At 42.7% G+C, this 15,749-nt stretch overlaps 1 protein-coding gene across 2 annotated transcripts in view; it reads right to left on the bottom strand.

The window, feature by feature from the left end:
• TMC5 (transmembrane channel like 5) overlaps positions 1–15,503 on the bottom strand; it is a 67,520-nt gene extending 52,017 nt beyond the window's left edge. Inside the window, exon 1 of one of the 2 annotated variants that reach the window (XM_045819354.1) lies at positions 15,143–15,503. The gene's annotated coding sequence lies outside the window, so the exon portion shown is untranslated. Of the gene's footprint in view, positions 1–9,930; positions 10,044–15,142 lie in introns of those variants that run through there. The other variant, XM_045819355.1, reaches the window with a different exon arrangement.
• Between the last annotated feature and the right edge of the window lie 246 nt (positions 15,504–15,749).

Raw genomic sequence — 15,749 nt, 5'->3', positions numbered from 1 at the left:
TGCAGTGTTGCCCTTGATAGCAGATTGCAAGTGTCCGGAAGCATATTTGGTTGTCACAACTTGAAGCAAGTGGTATGACATTGGCAACTATTATGCAGAGGCCAGGGAGGCTGCTAAATATCCTACAATGCCCAGGATAACCCCTTACAAAAAACAGAACTATCTGGCCCAAAATGCCATTAGTGGCAAGGTTGAGAAACCCTAACCTACAGGAGAGATCATCTCGGGCAATGCTGTCCAATAGAAGTCTCTGATGATAAAATCATTCTATACGAGGCTGTCCAACATAGAAGCTACTAGGCACATGTATCTACTGAGTACTTAAAGTATGGCTAGTGCAGCCCAGGAACTGAATTATTTTTATCCTCACCTGAAGATACATGTATTGGTTTTAGAGAAAGAGGAGGGTGGGGAGGAGAGATACATTGATGTGAGAGAGAACCATCAATCAGTTGCCTTCCCTATGTGCCCCAACTGCAGATTGAACCCACAACCTAAGTATGTGCCCACTGGGGATCGAACCTGAGATCTTTCCAAACATGGGACGATGGTCCAACCAACAGACCCACACTGGCCATGGCCCTGAATTTTTAACTTTATTTGATCTTAATTAATCTTATTTTAAATAGCCATACATGGCTTATGGGGCTATCATATTTTACAGGACAAGTCTAGGGAAGAATAGAGCCCAAAGGAACTACAACATTTAAACCGTGCTGATAGGTGTGCATCCGGGAGTATCAGCTGAGGTGCTGTGACACTCACTTGGGAGCTTGCTGGAGATTAGGACAGGAGTGCTGTGGATCACTGGGTGACCAGCTCATCCCAGTTTGTCCAGACCCTTCTCAGATATAGCACTGGAGGTTCCATGTCCTTGGAACCTGGAAGAACCACCTAGCTCAGGTCCTATTCCCAGGAGTTTTGATTCAGTGACTGAATTCAGGGTGGGACCTGGGAGCTTGCCTTTTTGTTGGATTTACTGGCAATTCTTCTGTATGCCAAGGTTTGAAAATCACTGCAGATCCTCAGGTTATGGAAGCTGCAAGGAGCAGGTGGAGAGGTGGGAGGGGGAGGATTTGAGGATTGCCTGTGTCCTGGTAGCTCCATGCCTTATTGCTTGGCTGCAATGTCCCAGCCCACCCAGGGGAAGGAGGACCCATCTCTGGGGCAGTTGGAGACAATACGAGGTGCACACCATGGTTCTTGCACCCACTGAGACCTCTTAGAAGGAGTGGGCTCCTCTGCTACCTGAGGAAGGACTGCTTCCTGGAGACCTGCAGGCCATGGAAACCCTCTATGCCCCTTTCCCACTGTCCATGTGCTCAGAATCCTGTCAGGAGCAGTGAAAAATGATAAACATTAACGCCCTCTGGGGCTAGGGATTCCCACCTTTCTCCATCAGAAAGGCAGGCGGGGGCAGTAAAGCCAGGCCGAGCCTACCCTGTGGCTCTGGGTCTGTGTTTGGCCCCCCTCTGTTAGGAGAAAAAAGACCTCTTTCTGGATTCACTCCTAGTACTTAGAAGCTTAATTCCTTTTTTTACGCTAACGGTTTATTTTATTTTGTCCTTTTAAACATTTTTTTCAGTTACAGTTTACGTTCAATATTATTCTGTATTAATTTCATATGTACAGCATAATGTTAGAGAATCATGTACTTTACAGAGTGGTCTACTGATACATAGTTATTACAACATTACTGACTATATTCTCTGTACTGTCATTTATATTTCTGTGACTATTCTACAACTACTAATGTGTACTTCTTAATCCCTTCACCTTTTCCACCTAGCCCCCTGACCTCTCTTCTCTCTGTCAACCATCAGTCTGTAGAAGCTTAATTCTTAATCAAACTAATTCAGATCCCCATAATATAATAGTCCTTATACTACCTATTTAAATAAACACTATGTAACACAACCCACATATTATTGTTCCCGATTTGCAGACAGAAAAACAAAAGTAGAAACCAATGATAACAAGGCAATTAACATGTATGTGCTAGGCAGACACTGTTATGAGAACTTGACAGGTGTTACCATCAAATTCTTATAACAGATGCTATTATTACCCTTGTTTTACTAAGAAGAATACTGAGGCACAGAGAGACTAAGTAACGTGGCCAGGAAACACAGCCAGTAAAAACTGGAGCTTGGATATAAAACCAGGTAAACCAATTCCAAATTGGCATCATTGTGCCTTATAGTTCCCAAAGACATTAAGTAACTTGCCAGAAGTTAAATGGCTTCTCCATGACCAGGACTAGAACCTAGGTCTACAGAACTCCTGCATGAACTTCCTATAGAAGTCCTGCGTGCCACATGACAATGAGCCACATGACAAATTTGGTTTGTCCTTGATTGGTCACGCAACGAATTTCTTGAAGTGGTTCAGGAGGAAGAAACAAAATGTTAAATATCATATTATGTTCAGAACATAACAAAAGAAAGTGCAATCTGATTCAAGATGGCAGACTGAGGCTGATGGGCAGAACTTTCCTCCCTCCTAAAGTCTCAATGAAGTTACAGAAAAGGTATATAACAGGAATAAATCCATAATAATGTAAAGAACAAGACAAGAGGGACACAATCATTGGATAGAGATGATAATGAATCTCCAAAATACAGAAAGTAAATGGATGCATGGACGGGTAAGCCAGGGTGGAGGAAGCTGTAGATCAGAACAGCACCAGGGGAAGACAGGCAGAGGTGGGACATGCCACCCAGCTCAGTGCCAGGGAGGTACCAAGCCCTGGGCAGGCAGGTAGGGATTGCCTGCACAGGCTGTGAGGCAGTAATTGGAGTATTTAAATTTGATAGAGAACAAACAGGCTGCTTCCATTCTGACACCGACAGGGTGCCCTTTGATTTTAGAATGGACACCATGTAGTAAAGAACTTAACCTTATCTAAGGAGGAGCCTGGGCTTTGCCCTCAGCTACTGGGAGGTCATCTCCATGCCCGCAAAGTTCTGAGGAAAAATTACTATCTCAGATCCTGTGCCCAGCCAAACTACAAAAGCAAGTGTGAGGGCTGAAACAGAGACACGTACAGATAGGTAAAGTGTAAGAAAGCTTATCGTTCATACACTTGTTCATTTAAAAATTGCTTGCGGGTAAGCTGAAGCAAGCAAGACAAGGAGGCAGTGGAAAGAAATCACAATGGTCCTGAAAGGAGTTGGTGCGGATTACACCACCTCACAAAGAGGATGAGCAAGAGCCTGCATGATCTCCGAGACGTGGGCACGGTTGTGTGTGTCTTCTCTGTCAACAAGAAAAAATTAAAGAAGCGTAGAAACTCTAAGCTATCTCCCAAAAGCTGGATAAGAAAGTCATGATCTTAATATGAAATAACTAAACTCTGACCTGACCAAGTAATTCAGGAAGCTCATGAAAAGGAAACCCAGTTCACTGGGATTTTAGGATCAGTTTCCTTCAGGGGCTCAGGTTTAGTAACAATTACATGTCCCTCTTTTTATTTCATAAATATTTTTGAGTACCATATGTCAGTCATATTTTTAGGTTTCTAGTAATAGAACAGTGGTCATCATGGCCCTGGAGAGTACCAGAGTAGTGAATTTTTTTCTAGAAAGTAGCATATTTTGAGGAACTCATACCTTTTCTTAATTTTATATGCAAGGATGTTTTTGGTTTATGTAAATGACTAGTCTTACATGTCCTTTTCTATGATCCACCTTCCCTAATATGCACATAACTGTAACCTTGTAGCCATGTATATTAATTTTCAACTTTATAATCCACTCAAAGACAATGCAAGAAACATACCATTGTAGTTAATAGGACAGGGTATACTTATTTATAAACCACAATAAGTAAACATATGGCTTAGCTTCTAGGAGTAGATAAATAGATGGGAGAAGAATTACCAGCTAAGAATATCCAGATAATTTCCTCATCCTAAGTGGTGAGTCAGAAAATACTGTCCCAAGGCCGTGGAACTAAGTATATCATCCCTGTCAGTGGTTCTCAACTGGGGGTAATTTTGCCCCCAGTGGACATTTGGCGAAGTCAGGCAATTTGTTGGTTATCCCAACTGGGATGCGTGTAAGTGTGGGCTTCTGGTATCTAGTGGGGTGGAGGCCAGGGATGCTGCTTAACATCTTACCGTGCCCAGGGCAGCCCCCACAGCAAAGAATTATCCCACCTAATACAGCAATGGTGCAAAGGTTGAGAAACCCTGATTTATAGCTATAAAAGGAACACATCTTAAAAATATAAATAATAAAACTGGGAAAGAAGGAATGGCACCAGGGAACAGAAGAGAAATGAGGGAATAAAGTGTAAGTGAGAAAAATTCCCAAGCTTTCATATAGCAGAATCAACACACACTACGGACATATGACAAAGCAAGAAATCCTTTAGATTTCTGGTGATGACCAGTGAAAGAACTAAAAAAGAGAGGGTTAAACGTGGTTCCTTTGGTCATGTGAGATTTGAGGTAGGAGACAGGAGAAGGAGCACTTAAGTTTCTTGTCTATCTTTTTGTATAATATGACATATTTTTTCATATTTTTTTATTTTAATTGTTGTTCCAGTACAATTTTCTGTCTTTTACTCCCATCCCAGATCCCCTCCAGCCCTCCCCACCTCCCTCCCATTTCCACCCCCTCCTAATTTTTGTCCATGTGTCCTTTATACTTGTTCCTGTAAACCTTCCCTCTTTTCCCCTAAAATTCCCTCTCCTCTCCCCTCTGGTCACTGTCAGCTTGTCCTCTATTTCAGTGTCTTTGGTTATATTTGGCTTGTTTGTTTGTTTTGTTGTTTAGGTTCCTGTTAAAGGTGAGATCATATGGTATTTGTCTTTCACTGCTTGGCTTATTTCATTTAGCATAATGCTTTCCAGTTCCATCCATGCTGTCACAAAGGGTAGGAGCTCCTTCTTTCTTCCTGCTGCATAGAATTCCGTTGTGTAAATGTACCATAGTTTTTTGATCCACTCATTTACTGATGGGCATCTATGTTGCTTCCAGCACCTAGCTATTGTAAATTGTGCTGCTATGAACATTGGGGTGCATAGGTTCTTTTGGATTGGTGTTTCAGGATTCTTAGGATATAATCCTAGCAGTGGAATTGCTGGGTCAAAACGCAGATCCATTTTTAGTTTTCTTAGAAAATTCCAAACTGTTTTCCATAGTGGTTGAACCAGTCTGCAGTCCCACCAACAGTGCACTGAGGTTCCCTTTTCTCCACAACCTCTCCAACACTTGTTGTTTGTTGCTTTGTTTATGATGGCCATTCTGACCGATGTGAAGTGGTATCTCATTGTGGTTTTAATTTGCATCTCTCTGGTAGCTAGCGATACTGAGCATCTTTTCATGTGCCTCTGGATCCTTTGTATGTCCTCCTTGGAGAAGTGTCTGTTCAAGTTCTTTGCCCATTTTTTTATTGGGTTGCTTGTCTTCTTAGAGTGGAGTCGTGTGAGCTCTTTATATATTTTGGAGATTAAACCCTTGTCTGAGGTATCATTGGCAAACATGTTTTCCCATATGGTTGATTCTCTTTTTATTTTAATACTGTTTTCTTTAGCTGTGCAGAAGCCTTTTATTTTGATGAGATCCCATTTGTTTATTCTTTCCTTTATGTCTCTTGGAACAGAGAGCCCAGAAATAAACCCAAGTCTCTATGGTCAATTAATATTTGACAAAGTGGGCAGCAACATAAAATGGAGTAAAAATAGCCTCTTCAACAAATGGTTTTGGGAGAACTGGACGGCTACGTGCAAAAAAATGAAACTCGAGCACCAAAAATACACAAAATGTATATACACTTACACCATACACAAAAATAAATTCAAGGTGACAAAAGATTTAAATGTAAGTCATGACACCACTAAAGTCCTAGAGGAGAAATAGGCAGGAAAATCTTAGATACTTCACGCAGCAACAATTTGACATATTTTTGATGTGCATATATCTCTAATGAATTTTTGAAAATAAGATATATTATGTCAACAAATCCAAATAAAAAATACAAAAATTAAGTAGGGACTTAAAAATGCAAAGAATTGATTGGGGGAGGTTTGGGGAAATCCAGTCACTGATGACCACCTGAGTACAGGGGTTTGAAACAGCATATTGATGCTTAGGTTGGAATATAGTATTCCAACTACCTCTCAGGGGAATGAATTCGCTCTTTTTCAACTCATTTGTTCACATTCGTATCTTGATGTTGGTCATCTTTTTGCTCACGATGGGTAAGCATGATGTGAAACTTGGGAAATTTCTAGGTTCAGTGCCATTTGCATCAGGGGCAGCAGTAGGATAAAGGAGTGAGTCGCTGACCTGGGACAGAATTTGAGGGGTATCAAAAATCCCAGTAATCAAGATAAATACTATTTTAAAACAATATTTTTAAAGCAGAAAATAATGCAAAATTCCATGAGGAACCAAATTATCAACATTTTCAGTAAAGACTTGATTAAGATTACTGATTTGCCCTTTTGCTCTAATTTGACTTAGCTCCATGCTGATTGGCAGGCAGGACCCTGAAATCCAAGTGTTCTGTGAGTCTCATGCTGCCAGGTACTGTCATCCCACCCCAGGAATGACAGTTTCTGTGGCAAGTAAAATCATCTTCCTGGAGACCACTACCTACTTCCTCTCACTTTAACACCATTCCTTTGACTGCACAATTTATAAAACAATTCTCTGTCTCTACCACAGGGGAAAATTCTGCCTCTCCTTTGAAAAGCCACTAGTTTGTGTTTATTGGGGGAGCTAATACAGGAAAGAATCAGAGGGGATTCTGATTCTTATGAATTACAGAAATAGGACTTTCTTCTCTTAAGTGATACCTACCCAAATTCAAGCACCATAGGAGCTGGAACAGAAATACAAAAATCTCACCCAATTTCTTATTTCTTTACCTATGGTTAAGAAGTGTCCTTCCTAGAAATGACCCTATCTAGTGATTTGAATTCTCTCAGCTGGTGTTTAACTTTGTAACATTGACCCTTAGGGGCTGGACATTAACCCAAACCGTAAACTAGTCTTATCCTCCACCACTCCATTCCAGGAAACTATGGCAAACATCAAGTGATTCGCTGATGTTTAAACCTTGACCCTGATGATCCTGTGTTCTGGCAGACCATTTACCCATAACTTACTTGAGTGCAGACATTGTGCTATACCTTCCTCATTCATTAGCCATTGAACCCTCAAGCAACCTTATGGAGAAACTTTATTATACCCACTTCATTATGATTAAAGTGAGATCCAGAGAGGTTTGTCCAAAGTCACACAGCTAAACAGAGGCAGAATAGGATTCAAACCCTTTCCTCTCTGAACTTTGATCATCATCATCAACATTGGTTGTTATCAGAGAAAGATGATAAATAGAAGGAAAAGGAGAAGGAGTTAAAGGAAAAACTTATTGAGTACTCACAGTACACCATACTTTCTTTTACATTTTAAAGTATATTTTATTGAATATGCTATTATAGTTGTCCCATTTTTTTCCTCCCATTTATTCCCCTCTGCCCTGCATCCCCCCTCCGACCAGCATTCCCCCCACCCTTAGATCATGTCCATGGGTCATACACAGAAGTTATTTGGCTTCTCCATTTCCAATACTATTCTTAACCACCCTGTGTCTATTTTGTACCTACCATTTATGCTTCTTATACCCTATACCTTTCCCTCCCCCTTATCCCCCTTCCACTCCCCACTAATAACCCTGCATGTGATCTTCATTTCTGTATTTCTGTTCCTGTTCTAGTTGTTTGCCTAGTTTGTTTTTGTTTTTTAGGTTTGGTTGTTGAGAGTTGTGAGTTTGTTGTCATTTTACTGTCCATAGTTGTGATCTTCTTCTTTCTCTTAGCTCAGTCCCTTTAACATTTCATATAATAAGGGCTTGGTGATGATGAACTCCTTTAACTTGACCTTTTCTGGGAAGCACTTTATCTGCTCTTCCATTCTAAATGATAGCTTTGCTGGATAGAGCAATCTTGGATGTAGGTCCTTGCCTTTCATGACTTGGAATACTTCTTTCCAGCCCCTTCTTGCCTATGAATTTTCTTTTGAGAAATCAGCTGTTAGTCTTATGGGAACTCCTTTGTAGGTCACTGTCTCCTTTTCTCTTGCTGCTTCTAAGATTCTCTCCTTCTCTTTAATTTTGGGTAATGTAATTATGATGAGCCTTGGTGTATTCCTCCTTGGGTACACCTTCTTTGGGACTTTCTGAGCTTCCTGGACTTCCTGGAAGTTTATTTCCTTTGCCAGACTGGGGAAAGTCTCCTTCATTATTTTTTCCAATAAGTTTTCAGTTTCTTGCTTTTCCCCTTCTCCTTCTGGCACCCCTATGACTCAGATGTTAGAACATTTAAAGTTATCTCAGAGATTCCTAAGCCTATCCTCATTTTTTTGAATTCTTATTCTTCATTCTATTCTGGTTGAAAGTTTATTTCTTCCTTCTGTTCCAAACCATTGGCTTGAGTCCTGGTTTCCTTCTCATCACTGTTGGTTCCTTGTATATTTTTCTTTATTTCACTTTGTATAGCCTTCACTTCTTCTTCTATTTTGTGACCATACTCAACCATTTCTGTGAGCATTCAGTGTTTTAAACTCTGCATCTGATAGGTTGGCCATCTCCTCATCCATTATTTCTATTATTGGAGTTTTGATCTGTTCTTTCATTTGGGCCATATTTCTTTGTCTTGGCATGCTTGTTACATAGTAAGGGGCAGAGCCTTAGGTATTCACCAGGGCAGAGCAACCCACATTGCTGCATTGTGATGCTGTATATGGGGGAGGGATCAGAGGACACAATGCCACTTGCTTGGCTCTTGGCCAGCTTTCAGTCACTTCCCCTGCTACCCACAAGCAAATTGGGCCCTTCTGGTACTGATTGCCAGGTGGGTGGGTTTGTGTCCATTCTAGGGCCCTGGGGGTCTCTCCAACAAACTCTCCTGTGAGTCTGGGAGTTTCTCCCACCACCTCAACACCCACAGATTTTTTACAGACAAAGGTTTTGAGACTTTCTTTTCCTGTGCTGGAACCCCAGGTTGCTTGGTTTGTTTCACTCCCAAGTTGTTCCTCCTGGTTTATCTGCACACAAATGTGGGACCACCAGCCACTGCCTCACCTGTCCAGTCCTCAAGCTGCCACCTTGTGGTGCATCCTCTCCACCCTGGCTGCCCGGCTCTGCCTCTCCTGCCAGTCTGGGTGAATGTTTCTTCTTTAACTCCTTGGTTGTTGGACTTCTATACAGTTCAATTTTCTGGCAGTTCTGGTTATTTTTTAAAATTTGTTGTTGTCCTTCTTTTGGTTATGCAAGGAAACAGTGTATCTACCTTCACCTCCATCTTGGCCAGAAGTGCACCATATTTTTTTATTAGCTCTAATATCCACCCATAGAGGTGGATATTACCATACTACCCATTCTGCAAAGAAGCAAACTAAGGCCATAAAAGTACAGTAACTCACCCAGACTCTCACAGCTAGGACCCAGGGAAGCCCAGATTTTGATTCAGTCAGACAGTCCTAGAGCTTTCTCTTACAGCCAACATATGCTCCCTTGCCCCCGACTTCCCCATAGTCATTCTTTCCTCTAAGAAATATTTATTGTACATTTTTCTGTACTTGGCATCTGGCTAATGATAAGCTACAAGACAGCCCCCCTTTCAGTTCTCCTCCCATGACACCTTCCCAAGGGTTTCCCATTATTCTGTGTCCCCACCACCCCTTCAAAGCACCCTCTTTGACCTCTGGGAACATACAGGCATTTCCTCTCCACTACATAGAGATAATGAGTCCTCTTTTTCTACTGACCCATCTTTTCTGCCTTAAACACAGCCCCGTTTAATCTTAGTCATGCTGCTGGGATGACAGGGAGGGGATGTTTACCAGTTTGTGATCATTTTATGCCACCATGGTTATCATGTCTCCCTTTGCTAGCCAATAAATAACTGGGTCTCACCCATTAAATGCAGATCAGTGCTCGACCCCCAACATCATGGCTGCTCCACGGCCTCTGTGTCCTGGGTTTAAGGAGAAGAAGCCCTAACTCCAGGATCAAATTGTGTATTTCTTTCTTCCTGAACCTCAGCCCTTCGCTGTCAATGCTCTTTTGGCCTCAGTGCAATAAAAAGAACAAAGTCCTTTCTAGAGGCTATTTTATTCTGTGGACGCCATAAGGAAGTAAGTTACATTGGTTGTATCCCCCTCCTCCCCTCCAGAAAGTGAGGCGAAGTGGAAAGAGGCAATCCACAAGATACTCTCATACACCGGCCACTTTGTCCTGCAGATATAGCTCCTGGGGCAACATTCAGACTTTGCAAGTTTACCTGCACAATTGTGATGGCATTCCTTCCAGGAATAAAGGGATAAGCAGCATAAAACCAGCCCACATTTCAAGGCAGGCTGACTTGAATCACATCCTGATGATTCAAGCACTTTCCATAGCACTTTACAACTGCACTGCCCTGAGATGACTCTACCCTTCTGCAGAATGGAGACAATATACCTCCTCAGAGTGTAGGTAAGAGAAAAATGGGTTGACCTTTGAAAATGGCTGGACCATTTTAATGCTCAGTTATTAATAACTACCTAAAACTCAAGTTCCTAGAGAGAACTCCAGCCAACAGACAATCTGCAATGCACAGTTATCTCTAGGAAGGAGATTGTTCAGATGGGAAGAAAGATAGAAACATTTTCCTCTAGTAAAGTATTTCTCCCCTTCTATTTCCCTACTTATTTTTAAAAAATATTATTTATTTTTAGAGAGAAAAGGAAAGAAACATCAACATGCAAGAGAAACATTGAATGGTTGTGTCTTGCATGCTCCCAACTGGGGACCTGGCCTGCACCCCAGGCATGTGCCCTGACCGGGAATTAAACTGGTGACCTTTCAGTCTGCAAGGTGATGCCCAACCACTTGAGCCACACCAATCAGGGCTCCCTGCTTATTTTTACATATTGTGACTTATGACACATATTAGGCCATACAAACTGTAATTATATCTTCTTCCTCTGTCTGCAGGTAGATTGTAAATTGGCAAGTGAGGTAGTTTCTGGAGTGAGATGGACAGCTGGGGACATATAAGAAGGGAGAGATTTTTCAATATTTGCTTAGCCATCTTCTGGAATTTATACCATGCAGAAATGTAACATTCAAAATTAAATTAAATTTTTGAAAAAAATTTTTGCTGAATTGCACACAGTTTGGGTAGCATGATCTCATTTATGTTAAAGACAACTTTTAAAAATCTATATTAGTATATCTGGGGGTGGGGGCGAGAAACCTAAATGAAACACATGAAACAATGAATATCACTAGAGGATGAAATTGCAGTTTCTCGTATCCTTTGCAAATATTTTACAAGGCATACAATTTTTAAAAAATTTATTAATTGATTAATTTGTATTATTTTTTTAGAGAGGAATGGTGAGAAGAAGAGATATCGATTTGTTGTTCCACTTATTTATGCATTCATTGGTTGACTCTTGTATGTGCCCTGACCCAGGACCAACCCCAAACCTTGGCATGTCAGGATGACGCTCTAACCAACTTAACTAGCCCATCAGGACCTATAAGAAATAAATGCTTAAAGTAACTTGTACATGCATTATATTTTTAATCAGATAAAACAATAGAAAGAGTAAAAGAAAAAGAACTAGGCTTTCTCAGCCTCAGCGCCATCTTCTTAGAAACCTCCACGCCATGAGAGCCAAGTGAAGGAAGAAGCAAATGCTAGTCTGAAGTGCAAAGAAGAAAGATGAGACACAGGTCCAAGTAAACAGCTAACTTGTGCATCCATAGAAGTCACAGGAGCAGAAATAAGGGAAGTCAGAGGCCAGGGACACTAGTACAAATCGTTGGACTGCATGCCTGCTGTCTAGAACTTCTCAATGGACCTGTCTGATTGTGGAAACCACTTTTTGAGAGACACACTCTGCTCGTACAAAAACAGTCCCTTTGGTCCTTTGCCCTGCACCTGTGATATTCTGGACTAGTTGGTCTCAATTGTGCCTCAATGCAATGTGTGCAATAAACCATCTCTTTTGTCTTAGTTAAGGAGAAAAAAGAAAAAGAACTAGTTCCAAGGCCCCTGGGGAGCTCCTAAAGTTTTGGAAGTTAAGAAGAGAGAGAACTTTCAGGCAGCAGAAGATGCTGGCAGCATCAGCACAGGAAGCAGATCCTCCATAGGGGCAGACAAAGGAATCTGGGCAAGGAAAGAAGGGGGCGTGAACTGCAATGGTGGCAGTGGAATGGGAAATGATGAGCAGTTGGGAGAGAAGAAAAGATAATGCTCTGTGTCATTGGACAGATTCTTTTCTTTTTAGGACATGCTCATTGTTTTTTTTATAAAGATTTTATTTATTTTTACAGAGAAGGGAAGGCAGGGAGAAAGAGAGGGATAGAAACATCAATGTGAGAGAGAAACATCAGTGATCAGTTGCCCCGCGCACACACACCAACCAGGGACCAAACCCGAAAGCAGGTATATGTCCTGACCAGGAATTGAACAGGTGACCTTTTGTTTTGCGGACAACACCCAACCAACTGAGCCAGACTGGTCAGGGCCCATGACTATTGATTTTAGAGAGAGTGGAAGGGATGGAGAGGTAGAGAATCATCAGTGCAAGAGAGAAATGTATTACTTTCCTCACAGCAGCCCTATTAATTAGGTATATTATAATCATCCCATTTTACAGATTTGAAACACAGGTTAAGTAACTTGGCCCAGTCATACAGCTAAAAAGTGGCAGAGGCAGGATTAGAACCGGGGCAGCCTGGCTCTGGAGCCCAGGTTCCATAGATCATTAGAGCTGGGGCTTAGCACAACTCTTGGCACAGAGTATGCAGAACAAATGTTAGCGACTCAAACAATATTAAAAAGTTAGGATCCCTGCTCCCACCAAGTGCCCACATCAAAGGATGGAGGTTCCTAAGCAGAGAACACAGTGCCCTTCCCATCACTTGCCAGTTTTATTGTCCCCAGAAACTGGCCTGGCACATTTATGGGCAGCACTTGCCCTATCAGAATACAAAATCCAAGGATGTGACAGATGGGGATCCCTGGAATAAAACACTCTAGATAAGAAGAGTCTCAAGGAAAGGACACTTTATTTAATAATCCTTGAAGGGCTTTCCCTGTACATCAGGAGACCCTAAGGCTAGGAAGCCACATCAAACATTCAATAACACAAGCAACAATAGTTGCTGTGTACGAGTATTTCGGTCTAGATATTGTATTAAATGATGTCCAGACATGAGTTCAGATTAGCCTTCCAACAACCCTGTGAGGTCCTATTATTGTGCCCATTCAACAGATCAGGGACCTGAGGCTCCAAAAGCAACTTGCCAAAGCCCTGGAACTTGGAAGTACTTAGACATGATATTTGAACCTGGGTCTAGCTAAAATAACCTCTGCATAACTAACTGTCTTTGCCACCTGCAATTCTCCTCTTAAAAGCCTCATCTGCCAACAGGGAATCAGCTGAAGTGGAGAGGACTTTGTGCCCTGTTTGTACAACGAAAGGGTACCAGGTTCTCGTGACAGCCTCTTTGTGTACTAGATGGAAAGCAGGACACCAGGTGATACCCCTCCCTTTGCACTGAGCAAGGGGGACTTCTCAGGAGTGTTCCAGAGGGCAAATGGGGCCTGGTTCTGTGGACTCCACAGAAAGCAGGAAAGCAACTTGATTACCTCTCATCTTCCCCTTCCAACCTCCACTCTCCTCTCTGCCCCTTCTAAATGCCTGCTATGCCAACCCTCCACTCTTGGAGTGGGCAATCAGCAATCATTGTAGCCAGAGTTTACTGAGTGCCTGCTAAGTGTCAGCACTGTGCTGAGTGCTTTCTCTTACTTTGTCTCCATGTTATAGTTAAGGAAATTGAGGAACAGAAGAGTTAAATAACTTGCCACATTCATCCTACCAGGATGTGATGGAACCTGGATCAGGCATCAAGACCACACAGACTTTATAATCAAACAGACCTGGGTTCAAATGTTGGCTCTTCTACCAACCATCTGTGTAACATCCCACACGTTACCTAACCTCTCTGAACATCAGTCTACTCATCAGTAGTATGGGACTAAAATGGGTTATTGTAAAGGTAAACAGTAATATGCCTTATTCATTCGACAAGTATTTATTGAACATTTACTTTGTGTACTGGAGATGTAGCAGCAAACAAACCAGGAAAAAAAAATCCTGTCCTTCTGGCATACACACACTAGGAGGTAGGCATTTATGTGTTAGTTCAGCTAATTCTTACAATAACCCACAGGTTAGGCACTGTTTTTGTATCAATTTCACAGATAGAAGGAATCTCAGAATCAGTTTACTGCTCCTTCCATGCCTTCTAAGAAATAGTGGACCTGGACTGGACGTTAATGTTGGCTCTGAAGTTTAGCTTTCTGGGTTCAAATCCTGCTGTTTCCATTTCATTGTTGTGGCCAAGTCACTTAACCTGTCTGGGCCCACATCTCCTCATAGGTAAAAAGGGCCCGGGAGACCCTATCCCAGGAGATTATCCCACGGGAAATAACATCAAACATTTAGGAACTGTTTCTTGGGCCTCCAGCACAGAGAAATTCTATGAGGAACATCTTATTTTTAGCCTTAAAAAAGTAAATAAAAAGCCAAAGAACAAAGATAGAAATTGTAGCCCAGAGAAGGTAAGCAACTTGCTCAGAAGCGATTCTAAAGCCCGCTCTCTGAACCAAGTTGCCGCGCAAAGTTCACCTGATCGGGCACCGTTGAGTAAACTCCCGATTAATGGGTGCGATTATTTTTTCCTTCCTGCAGCCTCGGGGCAGCCTGAATGGGGGCGACCAATGTGTGCCCTCCTCTGAAACTTTGTGAACGCAGAGGGACAGCGCGTGGCCGCCCGAGCTGGAGCCGCGGGCGGAGCTGGGGCCCCACCCCCACCCCCACCCCCACTCCCACTCTTCTGTCCCCATCTCCTGGTGGTTCTTGCCCCATTTTTCATACTTCGCTCCCGCTCGCTCCCGCCTCCTGGCCACAGCTGCCACCCCTGGCCACCCTGCCGCCTCTGCGCGTGTGGGACACCCTCATTGAGGTGCCTGTCGGAGGCGGGGAGAGGACTCCGCAATCCGCGTCTCGGCGGATACCTGGGAAGACGTCCCAGTGCTGCCCCCGGACCCTGAGAACCGCCTCACCTTGCACCCGCCGTAGCGTCCCAGCGCCAGTCTGCTCGCCAGCGGAGCTCCTCAGCGACTCCAACCCGGGCTTGCGCGTCCTGCCTGGAGGGCTGATCGCTCTCTTCTTGGAACTAGGCCGTGTTCCTCCGAGCGCTGGGCGTGTACACCAGCTGGCATATTCACCGCCCCGGGTCTGCATTTACTCTTTCCTTCTGCCCAGCAAACCTTAAGAGCGCCCACCAGATACGGGCGCAGGCTTAGGTACTGGAGGCTCCCAGAGCACCCGGAGGGCCCAAGGGCTAGCGCTGCGCTCTCAAAAACGTTGGCGAGTAGTCACTTGGTTTTGAAGCACTGGAAACGGTGGCTCCAATGACCTGAACTGTTTTTAAAACACGGGACAAAGAAAGAATTTTTTAAGGCATTTACAAGTTCTAAATTGATTGCATGTTAAAATGACAATGTTTTGGATATAGTTTGTTAAATAAAACCTATTATTAAAATAAATTTCATCTGTTTCTCCTTTTTTGAAAATACTGCTACTAGACAATCTTAAATTATGTCTATTATATTTCTATTAGATAGTGTTGGTCTTGGGCAGGAACCCACAGGGTGTTCCCAAATGCTT

This window comes from Phyllostomus hastatus, unplaced genomic scaffold (assembly GCF_019186645.2).
Source record: "Phyllostomus hastatus isolate PE091 unplaced genomic scaffold, TTU_PhHast_1.1 phas_scaffold_385, whole genome shotgun sequence".
Classification (NCBI taxonomy): domain Eukaryota; kingdom Metazoa; phylum Chordata; class Mammalia; order Chiroptera; family Phyllostomidae; genus Phyllostomus; species Phyllostomus hastatus.
This window is presented reverse-complemented; position numbering and strand designations above follow the sequence as displayed.